This window comes from Megalopta genalis, chromosome 5, assembly GCF_051020955.1.
Source record: "Megalopta genalis isolate 19385.01 chromosome 5, iyMegGena1_principal, whole genome shotgun sequence".
NCBI lineage: Eukaryota > Metazoa > Arthropoda > Insecta > Hymenoptera > Halictidae > Megalopta > Megalopta genalis.
In genome coordinates, this window is record NC_135017.1 from 29,570,248 (window position 1) to 29,582,933 (window position 12,686).

At 34.0% G+C, this 12,686-nt stretch overlaps 1 protein-coding gene across 2 annotated transcripts in view; it reads right to left on the minus strand.

Moving 5' to 3' along the window:
- The window catches only part of LOC117222439 (uncharacterized), a 291,172-nt gene that overhangs the window by 215,974 nt on the left and 62,512 nt on the right, over positions 1 to 12,686 (minus strand). Inside the window, exon 2 of one of the 2 annotated variants that reach the window (XM_033474137.2) lies at positions 11,480 to 11,597. The exons of the other annotated variant lie outside the window; for it this stretch is intronic. The gene's annotated coding sequence lies outside the window, so the exon portion shown is untranslated. The remainder of the gene's footprint in view (positions 1 to 11,479; positions 11,598 to 12,686) is intronic. 2 annotated transcript variants of the gene reach the window in all.

The window sequence follows — 12,686 nt, forward strand, 5'->3', positions numbered from 1 at the left end:
CGAAGTATAATATTAAATGAACGATAAAATAACAAAAATTATTCATTATTTCCATTTCACCTAAATTCGAATAAAGAATTATTTTTTAATTGCAAATGTAATGTCGAACATGTCCATTTTATAATATGCAACAGACTAAAGAGAAGCAAAAATTATTTATTATTTGTCCTTACCTAAAATCCAAATAAAACAGAACATTTTATGTGTGCAAATAAGAAATAATGAAGAAATAATTTGTGGAATTATTTAAATTGATTTCTTAACTGAATTAAAAATTTAATTATTACTCGCAAATTAAATATTCATTTAGTTTGCAATTTGATATTTGTTATTTTAAGCAAATTTGCCCGACTCTGATTGAAACGAAGGAACAATGATTCAGTATTCAGTTCAATGCTATCTCATTGTTACTTTTCTTTTCATCCGATAGAAGACATCGAGATGAGTGAGTTTTCTGAATGAAATAACTGATTAATTCATTGCAATAGTTTCATTGAACAGGTCTGGCAAAGATGGGGAATATGAAGAAAAGAACCGTCGTGGAAATTTCCTGTAAAAATACTGGTTTATAGAAGCACCTTTTCCTCTGGTTGCGTATTCGTGTATTTCCAGACACCGCGACATAGGACGCACTTCCAGTGAAAAGCATTTTCGTATGAAAAATTGTTATATCCCTTCGTCGCACCTGAATTTCTGCTGTTCCCGGTTCGCGACGGTAGTTCGCACAAAGAAAAGCACAGAGAAAAATGAGCACTGAACGGCGTTATCAATTATTATAATTTAATTGGTCCCGCGAGCCAGGAAAGTAAAATGAAAATTAATCTCGAGCCATTGTTCCTATTATTGGTCACATCTCCGCGAGGATCGAATATTCGAAGCACTTTCGATTTGCTGTCATCGTTGTGAAAAATTTTAGTAGTTTATTAATCATCGTGGACATGATGCGACGGCTTAATAGTGAAATTTGTGGATGTATCCAGAATTTTATGTGTATAGAATAAATTAATAAACAGCAGAAGACAAAAGAAATTTATATTTATTTATTTTTCGTGCATTTTCATTGCATCTTTTTTTATCATTATTTTACGAATTAAAACATGACTGATGTTGAATTCAAAGAAACTTAATGAGACGAACACATTGTGATTTTGTTATGACTTATATTTTCTGCGGTATCGCAGCGAGTTTGAATTTTTTATCGAACAGTCATCTTACGCGACCTTTATGCTTCGTTGCCACTGATAAAGCAAATTCAAAAATTCAACAAACCCTAACCAAGGTCAATTAAAGACCATTAAATCGTAAGTCGAAAAACAATTTTGGCTTGAAATATTTCTTCATAGAGTCACTAGATAGCGAGTTACTTTTACAGAGTGGCTTTTACTTTCCTAAAATATAAAATTAAATCAACACCGTAATTTCAATCTCGAACGCATCCCTGAGAACGACCGCAAACAGCTCACACGAAATGAACTTACTACATATACAGATATTTCACATAACGGAGGATACATAGCAGAACCGAAGGACTACTGCTTTGATGCTGAATTAACCTGCGCGATGCCCGCGGCTGGGAAATGTTTACTTAATGTGCATGCTCGTTCCGTTGTTTTAATCCCTCAGGAATCATGAAATTTGTTCGACTGTAGAAAGAACCACGGCTGCCCGCTCGTTCCGTTACGACGACTACAAAAAGTATAACCAAGCTATCCGGTGTGGAATAACGCAGCTATTCCCTCCGATCGGTAATAATTCATTTCGAAAAGCGGCGCGGCGCGGTGCGGCGCAGCACGGCGGCGGTCCAAATTAAAAACTTCAATAACGCATTTTGGCCATCGTAGATCGTAAGGGTGCAATATGCTGCTCCCCTGGAGGTGCGCAGTTATTTCAGTCGCGTGTGTTGCTCTTCTTGCTTTCCAATATCCCCCCTGTACTTGTACACCGCCGTTGAAAAATATTTGATCATTCGCGAGAGAAGAGAAGACACTGCAGTTTATTGTTTTATGATTATAGTTTTAGCATTTCTGTTTAAGGAAATTATTCATTTCCAGATATGTTCTGTCATTATCTGCGTTTGTTATCGCATGCATTCTTATAAATAAAACAATGTATTTCTACGCCTTTCTATATATATATATTTTAACCCATTATCCGCCAATGTCCCATTTTTGGGACACTTCTTCAAATCTTTTTATTTTTAACCCGAGAAAGATAACCTACGTCGCAGAGGCGCTTGCGAAGACTGTTGATTTTTGTTAATTTTTCATAGAGGTCTAGTGATTTAAGTTTAAAATTACTTAAAATATAAAAAAATATAATATAAATGCATTTTATGTTTACAATAATGCCAAACCTTTAAAATGACTAGATTAACTTAAATAAATATCCATTGTTAGTATAAAATTGACGCCTTAGAAAAGCATGCGCCTCTGAAGCGTATGGTTATCTTTTACGTACGTTGTCATATGGTTATCTTTCTAGGGTTAAACACTGCAATTTATAGATCAAATACAGGCATTAAAATAGCGAGAACATATCACGTGCCCCACGAAAGTATTAAGAATTCTCGCTAGTTTGTTTTAAACCATTGTAAACTTTAGATTGAATCTAAGTAATCTGAATTTAATTTTCTTTTTGTGTTTTTGAATTGCGGCGAGTAATGGATCAGGCCACTCGGAGAATTTTCTTTAGTCAACGACCAACAAAACGATTGCAGTTATCTGCGAAGTAGTAAGTACAGTAGAACTCCATTTATATGAACTCAGCGGGAGACGAGCAGTTCACATAACCGGATAGCTTCATATGTATGGTAGTGGGAGTCCGTTGATTATACCGACCACTTGTAACTTTTCGTTCAAATAACCGGAGTTCGTTATCAGATTAATGGATTCAACCAACCACTTCATTCATTTCTCAGACGATAAAAATATTTAAATGTTTACAAATCTCTAGGGACAATAATTTGATAAATTGTGATAACTACGCCATTTTTGAAAGAATAAAAGTGACTGCATTTATTCTTTATTGTTCAATAAACATAAAATACTATATACATATATCATTTTAAGTAGATCAACGCTATATTTAGTAATTTTCATTAATGTATTGCGAACATTTTCAGCCATCGACACATCGTACACTGTGAACGCTTTAATAGAACTCATAAATGTTCATTGTATGCGAGCATGCAGGTTGGGTGAATAATCATGGCACAATCGGCCAGGGGATGATTCTACGTACAAAAATAAGTCATAAAAAGGGATAACATTTTTTCATTTAAGACTCCGTTTCGGAGAAGAAATAGGTCACAGAAATAATGCTATTAAATAGGAATCAAGTAGTGCGTCTGACCATCACATACCAGTTCTACTTCTCATTGTATTAGGTCTACTGGAAAGTTCTATCCGTTTTTGAATTGAAATATAACACAATTTTCATACATTTAATAATATTTATTGTAGAATATACTTTCCATCGTTACTTATGACTTCTTGCCAGCGTGATGGCAACTTGTAAATGCCATTTTTAAAAAATGATTTATTTTTAGAGACGAAGAACTCAACTAGTGCTTGGTTGGCATCAGCTTCAGTTTTGAATTTTTTTCCTGTAAAAAGTTTTGCAAAGAGAGAAACAAGTGACAATCGGAGGGTGCTAGGTCTGGGGAGTATGGTGGATGCGACAGAATTTCCCAGCCTAGCTCTGCGATTTTCTGACGAGTCGCCAAAGCAGCATGTGGTCTGGCATTATCATCGGTAGCCATGTTTTCACGATCGCGTCTCACTTAATAATGACATGAGACATCTTTGTTTCAGTTTGTTCAGGAGAGAACATGTGTGTAAATGCAATGATAAAGAGAGATAGTCATATATGTCTCAAATCAACATGTGCATATGGATTGAAACTTGAAGTGACACTATCGGACAGAACTTTCCGGTAGACCTAATACTACAAGCCATACAAACCTGAAGGATCTTCAAACTTATTTTTCTTGAAAACGCAGTATAAATGCAAAAATGTTACTCTTTTTCTCTACTTACTTCTACATGTAGAATCATCCCCTGTACCACGATTTTTCACCCACCCTGTGTACCGATCAAATAAAGTTATAAAATTTTTGATCGTATCTTACCCAGCGTCGAAATACTTGTGCACGGCAGCGTAAAAATGACAGTGTTAAAGGAAGTACAGTAATGTCTCCCTAATTGACGCTCAGATTGTGCACAAAAATGGACAATTTGGGAAGAGGAGGTACGATCATTCGAGCATCGCTGATCATTTTTATAATTGTTGATTGTTGAACTACTACATAAAACTGTAACTGGATTAAACCAAATTAATTTTTAGTCAACTTGTTATTATTATTAGATTATTAACTTGTTATCGAATCTTACTAATGCAGTCTCAAGATTATTTCATTGTTACAAATCTATCGTGTTCTTTTTATTCCAGATATCTAGACAGTTATTATATATATAATTATTTTTATTAAATTAATTAACTTGTTATCCAATTTTACTAATGCAGTCTCAAGATTATTTCATTGTTACAAATCTATTGTGTTCTTTTTAAAGGAACTTCAATAATGTCTCCCTAATTGACGCTCAGATTGTGCACAAAAATGGACAATTTGGTAAGAGGAGATACGATTATTCGAGCCTTGCAACTCGTTTTTATAGTTGTTGACAATTTGTAACTATAAAAACAAGCCAATTACTGTATCAGAAAGCTGTTGGCAGATGAAGCGTTAGGAACGTGTCGACTTTAGGATACTGCCACTGTTCCTTGGGAATATTCATCGCAGGATTAAAACTGCTTGCGCCGTGAACCCTCATAAATAAGGTCATCGGAAGGAAACGCGACGGATATAATCGGTCCGAGTAATCGGAACGTTTGATTTCGAGATCCCAGAATTGTAAGCGTTGATATGTGAAATTGAGTTCGATTGGATCTGGCTGGAAGACGAGGACATTGTCGAATGTCAGCGGACGCTGATGGAGTATCGACATATTCTAATGGCCGCACGAAGAGCAACACTAATCGCAAAGGACATTTCTGTGTATAGCTCGAGGTTCGGAAAAACAGTCAATGAAAATATTCGCTTGGCTTTTCCCTTATAATTACACCGCGGCACGTGAAACTGAAAACAAGCTCGTCGACACTTTTCACTTGTTTGACGTCTCTTACCGATGAAACAAAATTCATCAATCACTGTTTAATCCTTGTCTGTTATTTCGTTGAACGAATTACATCGCCAGCGGTTCCCATGAACTTTCCAGACCAGATTTCCCCGAAGATTTGTAATTGGGTTTATTCCCCCAATACTGCGTGGGTGTACATTGTAGATGCTACAAGATTAATTTTCATGCTGAAACAATACGTGTGTATCTATACCTAAAATGCAGTCGAGGTTCTACATTAAACATGACTCCGAGTTTTCCATGTTTTAGTACGTTTTTGTAGACTTTTAGGGGTCCGTTGTCCTGCGAATCAGATTATATCTGTTAACTGTATTTCTTTTCTTCATGCAAACACGATTGAAATGCAGTCGAAGCTCGTCCTTCTTCGCAACTTTCAATTTTCTCAACTTTAACTATTCATATTTTTCTTCTGGTGTAACATTGTTCGAGACATTTCAACAAGCAGATATAGATTACTATTTGATATAGATTACTATTATAGATATAGATTATTATAGATAGATTATTATAGATATAGATTACTATTTGAGCGAAATAATTGACCCTTTTAGGTATAATAACAAGTCGGAATGTTTCATAAAACCAGATACGAATGTTATTAATTTCTTTGAAATTGATACAAATTCTTGTGTCATCAAAGTCTAGAAATGAAAGTAAAAATACAAGAAATAGTAATCGTCTTTTTCTACTAGAGAAATCATTAAAGACGAAGAAATATATTAATACATTGTGTATGTATAAATAAAATATATTAATAAAATGTATTAATGAAGAACAATTAATGGAGAAATCATTTTCTTTTACACCACAAAGTATTCTTTGTAAAGGACCTGTGGAACTGTGTGGAATTTTCGGCAATTCCATTAAGTAAATGTCAAGGTTACATTAGGAACAACAAAAAGACTAATAACTATGTTTGAACTGTGAAACTAATATAAATATAATGTTTGGAAATTAATATAATAATATAATATTTGGAAAAAATGTTGAATAAAGCTGAGAATCATTACAAACATCGTCCATTGCATAATTGTGAAAATGGTCCGCAGTCCGAGGATTAAACAATCTACTAAAACTTGTGCAATTTCTTATACGATACAAAAAACTTGAAGGATATTTACGTTGAAATTCATATAAATCCTTAATGTGGTTACGACCGGCAGATTTACCCTATTTCCAGTCGATTCTGCCATAAATTCATGGAATCCGCAATCTATACGTCATGTATAGACTGATGCTAGTATATAACCAGAAATGAACGTCGCGATTCGCGACTCACCCTACATCCGAACTCAAAGGTACCGTAACTCGGTTCGCAAAACTGGTACAGATTTTTCGATAAGCTTAAGTGTATTCGAGGCACAAAGAAGTGTACACGTCATCGTTGTTTAATATAGAGATGTGTTTCCTGGAAAACTGCCCAGAATAAATGAAACCGACATTTCGGCGTACGTATTCGGATGTCGTAGAGCTACGGATAGGGCAGATGAGCCAATTACAGTGGCCTGTTGGCGGACTTCAGGAGTTTTCGCTGTTAAACACAACTTCAGCAGTTTAAATGACACTTCTTAAGTTACTCTGCTGGCTCCTTAAATATTGTGCTTCAATTACTGCATTCCCTCTTTGAATACTGAGCCTCAATAACTGTGCACAACACAAATATAATACTTAACATACTTTCATAAATTTTATAAAAGTATGAATATATGAATATATGAATTTTCAAAAAATTCAATATAATAATAAGTTATTTAAAAATTCACATTAGAATTAGACTGCTTCAACAAAACTTTGTATTTGTATTTCTCCTCTTTAGAAATATGAAAGAGATGATTTAAGATTTGAGGTTATGTAGGCCTGATAAACAGCACAGTAACTAACCCATCGAGTGAAAAATAGATTCACTTATTGTACACTGTAACTAACGCATCGAATGAAAAATGGGTTCAGTTACTGTGCACAGTAAATAAACTACCGAAATTGAAATTAAAAACAAAGATTCATATAAATACTTACTGTTTAGTTTTTCCGTAACCTTAATACGTTTTATTAATACAATTAACACTGCGATATCGTACGTAGAACAATTTATATTACTGAATACTCATCTTCATTTGTTCAGTACTTTCATTAAGCTTCTTCCTAAGTTTTGCAGAAAATTTCGCGAATACAGTATCACAAAATTGAAACCATTTTTGTGGCGTTTAAAAAAATTAATTAATTTTATCAAAAGAACAATTAATTGAATTCAAATAAAAAAATTTGATACGTCTTTCACGATAAATATAAAGTTAATTATGCTTTAAAATAAACAAAAGGCACAGTAACTGGTTATCCAACAATAATTGGCTATACTAGCCGACGCGTCTGCGTTACCCGCGAACGGAATTGTTTCTATTTTCTCGGACAAAAGAGTGTCAACTGACAGAGGAGAAGACATATTCAGAGGTGTTTCGAAACTCCTCGATGGTGGAGCACGCTCGGAACCGGATGATGAAAGAGACACGAACAGCATGAGCCGACGCGACGCGGGTTTCGCTTATAGAAAGGAATCGATATCTCGATTCCAGGACGTTCGAAGATAATTGCGCTCGTTAAAGGCACGAGAAATTTTATCGATTCGCCCGTTTTCAAACGTAATCGTCTATTCACGCCGCTTAATCGCCGATTCCGTGCCCGCTGATCTTTGATCGACAATTAACAGAGTTCACGAGAACGGAAAATAAAATAATTTTCCACCTACATTTCGTCTACCACTTTCGTGCACGACTATCAAGCCAAGAAATCAAGCAGGCTTGAAAAATTGTTGTCAAATTACTCAGGTCTTTACCGTTGTTACAGCGCTGAATCCAATTATTTAAAACTATTGGATTTCATTGTTGTTGAACATATATTTAAAATCTATTTTTAGGTGTTCTTTATAATCCGGTGCCATGACGTTATTATTATTATTATCGTTCATTTTGCTTGGCTTCATCATGCTTGCCTTCCTTTAATAATTTGATACTGCTGAAAATAATGCAACAGTATTTTAACATGTTGTAAATGTTTCTTTTGTTTTATATTTGCGAGAACGTCTGCATTGAAAACATGTTGTTAATTCATAAACTAGAAACTATTATCTAAAATATAGTCTACGATTTTTTGAAAACTTCATGGTTTTGAAAGAATCAACTTTAAATGCTTCTAAAAAATTTAATAATTGTCGTATCGAAAAATATCATATGCTACATTGTAGAATACTATATGCAGAATATCTCCATAAAATTTGAAATAAATCGTACGTATAGTTCCGGAGATTTGGCGACGATCAGATTTGGAAAATGTAGTTTCGAGAAAAGAAGAAAAGAAGTTTTCAGACAAGTTTTATCTCCGATAAAGTAGGATTTCTTAAACTTTAGCATCAGTCGCAAAATGTTCGAATTTCGAAATATCGTTTTGACATAACATTCTACACACTTGAAGACGTTAATAAAGTCAATTTTTTTTATTAATCATCACTTTGCATAGTAATTGTTTGTTTTGTACGAGAAGTTCATATTTTCTGCTGACTAACGAGATCATTTCAATGTATCGTATTTGTTGCGAAATATAGTGACCCCAAATGAACCTATCTGAACTGACCATCTAAACGTACTAAATTTGAATAACATACTTACGAATGCTTCGCTAATAGTACAGCATCGATCAACGAGCAAAGAACGAAGTAACGCCAATGAAATACCAAGCCTTCGGAACGAAACCGGTAAGATGTCCCAGCAAGATGAAACGAAGGCGAGTATCGAGCGCGAAACAAGCGTCTCGGGCCTCCGCATTCGATATGCCTTTGCATTTTTATCCGTGTCAACGTAGACTTTATGAAGAGACATTTATCGATGACTGAACTAGATCGCGTTACGTGTAAAGTCGACTGCAGAGCTGTTTCCTCCGACGGCATGAAATTTTAATTCGTGCCATTCTGCAGCAGTTCTTCCGGCGGTGTTTAAATCGCGATGGAAAGGAAAGCGAGATTAGATTTTCCGGGTGAACTTTCTCGGGTTCCGCGTGAGAATGTTTCGATGCTGACGCGGCACTGAAAGGCTCGGAACAAATTTAACCACAGGGGATCCTATTTTTCGACCCCAACGAAGACGAGAAGTCATTAAACAATAATGCCACGGATATGGGTCGACCGGCTTGGTCGATAAACCGACCGTACATTTGCCATGGAGAGCTACTGAAAGCTTAAAATAATGAATACTACTACGGCGTGTTATCTTTTATCGGACGCGATAGAAATTATTTTTAGTTATACCTTGCGGAGTCTATTAAACGCATGTATCAACAGCTTCGACGGCTGCAGTTTTTTTTGTTTGCCTTTTGTTTGTCGTAGTGCGCGAGACAATAAGCGTCGATTTCGACTAGTTTCGAACAAAAAGCAAATTTGTTTCATTTATGTATTATTTATTCGGAAAATCTCAGAAGAGATTTATTATACAACATGTGTTGTATTTAAATAAGCGAGTTCCATTTTTTCAGATAACATGAAAACTTGTACATACATAATCTGTAATATCATGAAGATCTCATTTTGTGACACATATGAATCACGCAAAAAAAGATCTGCAAACCCGAATTCGATTAAAGATCTAACCTTCACGAAAGCGAAAAATACCAATCCATTTCTTTTACGAAAAAATAATGGGCAAACTATTATAATTGCAATTATCCTAGAGATTTTATAGTTGCCGTATATCGTATAATAAAAATGACCTAAATGAAAATGATCCCGTTCGTTTCATTGTCTATACATGTAATCGTATTTTATAACTGCACAATGGATACATGGATACATGTAATCGTATTTTATAACTGCACCTCCATTCGCGAATACTGGTTTACCATATTTCTAAAAATCGTGTGCATGTTTGAACGTCTTTAAAAGTCGTGTGCATGTCTGAACATCTGTAAAAACCGTGTGCATTTTCTAACATCTTTGAAGATCGTATGCAATTTCCAGCATCTTGAAAGTCGTGTGCATTTTTCTAACATTTTTAAAAATTGTAAGAACGCACAGAATTATATGTCTGCATCTTAATGCAGTTCTTACAATTTTTAAAAATGTTAGAAAAATGCACACGATTTTCAAGATGCTAGAAATTATACGACCTACGTTCATACAATATTTTTTCCTTATTTTTAATTAAATATGCTGGAATATTACGAAGAGAACTAGAACACCCTATGTATATTGAGTAAGTGGAAAAATTTAATGAGTTTGGATTTGACAACTCATGGAGCACACATGGGCTTGTGAACTATTCGTGGCATTACTTTACTACGTACATACTTCACGAAGAACGGGAAATTCCGGTCGAACAGAAAGTATCGATGAATCATTGGCATGGCAGGGGCTGGTCTAACGCCGTTCTTTTCCAGCTGCTTCCATTGGCAATATTTTACACTTGGCATATGAGAATCCTACCAAACCGTCATTGATACTTCCGTTTTTGGTAAGATTTATGTAGTTTGCTCGGTTTTTACCTGCAGTAGCGCGAAAACAACGCGAAATCAAATACATAGTTTATTAGCAATTGATTTTGTTCTCGAACATGCTCGCGGATGATCTCAATACTATTATTATTTATAATATAATATCTATCTCAATAATATTATTTATTTATTAGCGATAGTACGAAAAGAATGCAAATATATATGAACGAAGCACCATTAACGCGTTAAGTGCATCAACTCTAAAAATTCCCATAATTTCCACTTTTCAACAATTCTAGTTATTTAGTGGAAGTTGTACTTCATATTTTCATTGGTGAATGACGAGAAGTATGTATTTAGTTTAAAAAATTTTACTTCAATATTAAATTTGTCTATTTAATAGAAATAGTGCATTGCATTTAAACTGTTGAATAACAGAAAATGATTAAGGTAAAAAATTAAACATCCCTCGAAAATGAAATTTCATAGTTTAGTGGGACTATTGAATAACAAGAGATATTTAACAGTAAAAATTGAACTGTTCTTCAAAATTCAATTTCTTCATTTAGTCTAGACATCAGCTCCAAAAATTCTCACAATATCAAAGTCATTTAATTAATTAATAAAAATCCTTGCAATATTCGGTTTGTTCGATATAATACAATAAAAATGAATTTCAGAACTTACTTCAACATAAGCGACAAAAGTCACTCATTTGCAATTCAAACGACTGATTTTGTTTAGCTGGCATGTACTGTTCGAAGCACTGTACGATAGGAGAAAATGTAGGATTCTAGGATGGTACTTACTGATGATGATGACGTCGATGAGACTGTGACAGTATGTATATATGACACTATATCCTCATACGATGTATCATATGAAGGTATGAGATGAGCCCAGGAATGATGCGATTAGGCGAAATACCTGGAACACATCAAAGAACAGCTAATTAACAAGTAAATTAGAAAATCACCACAATTTTACCATACAGCAGTAACAGTTACATTAAAATTCACAAAATTTGATGTTATGATCTTCGTCAATGTTACAACAAATCTTATTCATTTCAATAATCCCATGGTAATTGTTTACAGATATACATATACTCCTATTCTTTATATTATTTTCTTTTGTTTCTGTACGAAACTAACATTGTTTCTGCTGCATTCAAAAAGCCTTAAAATGGAAAAATATTTATAGAATAGTTTCATCCCCGGCTGTATGTAAAATGTACAACCCAGTGGGTGGTGTATACATATGGAATGTTGCATACACAATCTTGAATTTTTTAGTGGCACTTTAAATTCTACGGAACTTTGAGCCATATTTTTCATCATAAGAGAAGTTTATCCACATTCTCCATCTAACTATGTGTTTCTTCATACCACGATTGTGAATTTGAATAGTGAAAAATCAAATAAAATTTAAATAACAGTGATCATTAGGCTGCGGATTTTATGCACTTATAATAGAAACGAGTAACTGCAATTTAAAGCAGTAAACACGATAGAAGAATTCCACAGTATATCAACATATTAGTTTCAGCTTATTAAAATCGATAAATGAAGAAACAAGTGCAAACAATTTTTATCTTGCATCAAGATCATTGTATATATATATACGAATTTAATTCATTTATGACAAAAATGAACAGATCTAACACAAAACTGTAAAAACGTTAGAAGAATTTAAATATATTGTTAAATTATTTTCCACTTACTACAACTGCTACAAAAAGAATGACATTTCCACCTAACTTTCTTTGAATTTCTTTGAATCAATTTAGACAATATTTATTTTGCACAATGAACCACAATATATTAGGTCTACCGGAAAGTTCTGTCTGATAATGTCATTGCAAATTTCAATAGATATGCACATATTCATGTGAGACATATATTTTTGAAAAATGTTGCTCACAAATTGCCATCACGCTGGCAAGAGGTCATAAGTAACGACGGAAATTATATTGTACAATATGAATATTACTAAATTTATGAAAAATCTATTATT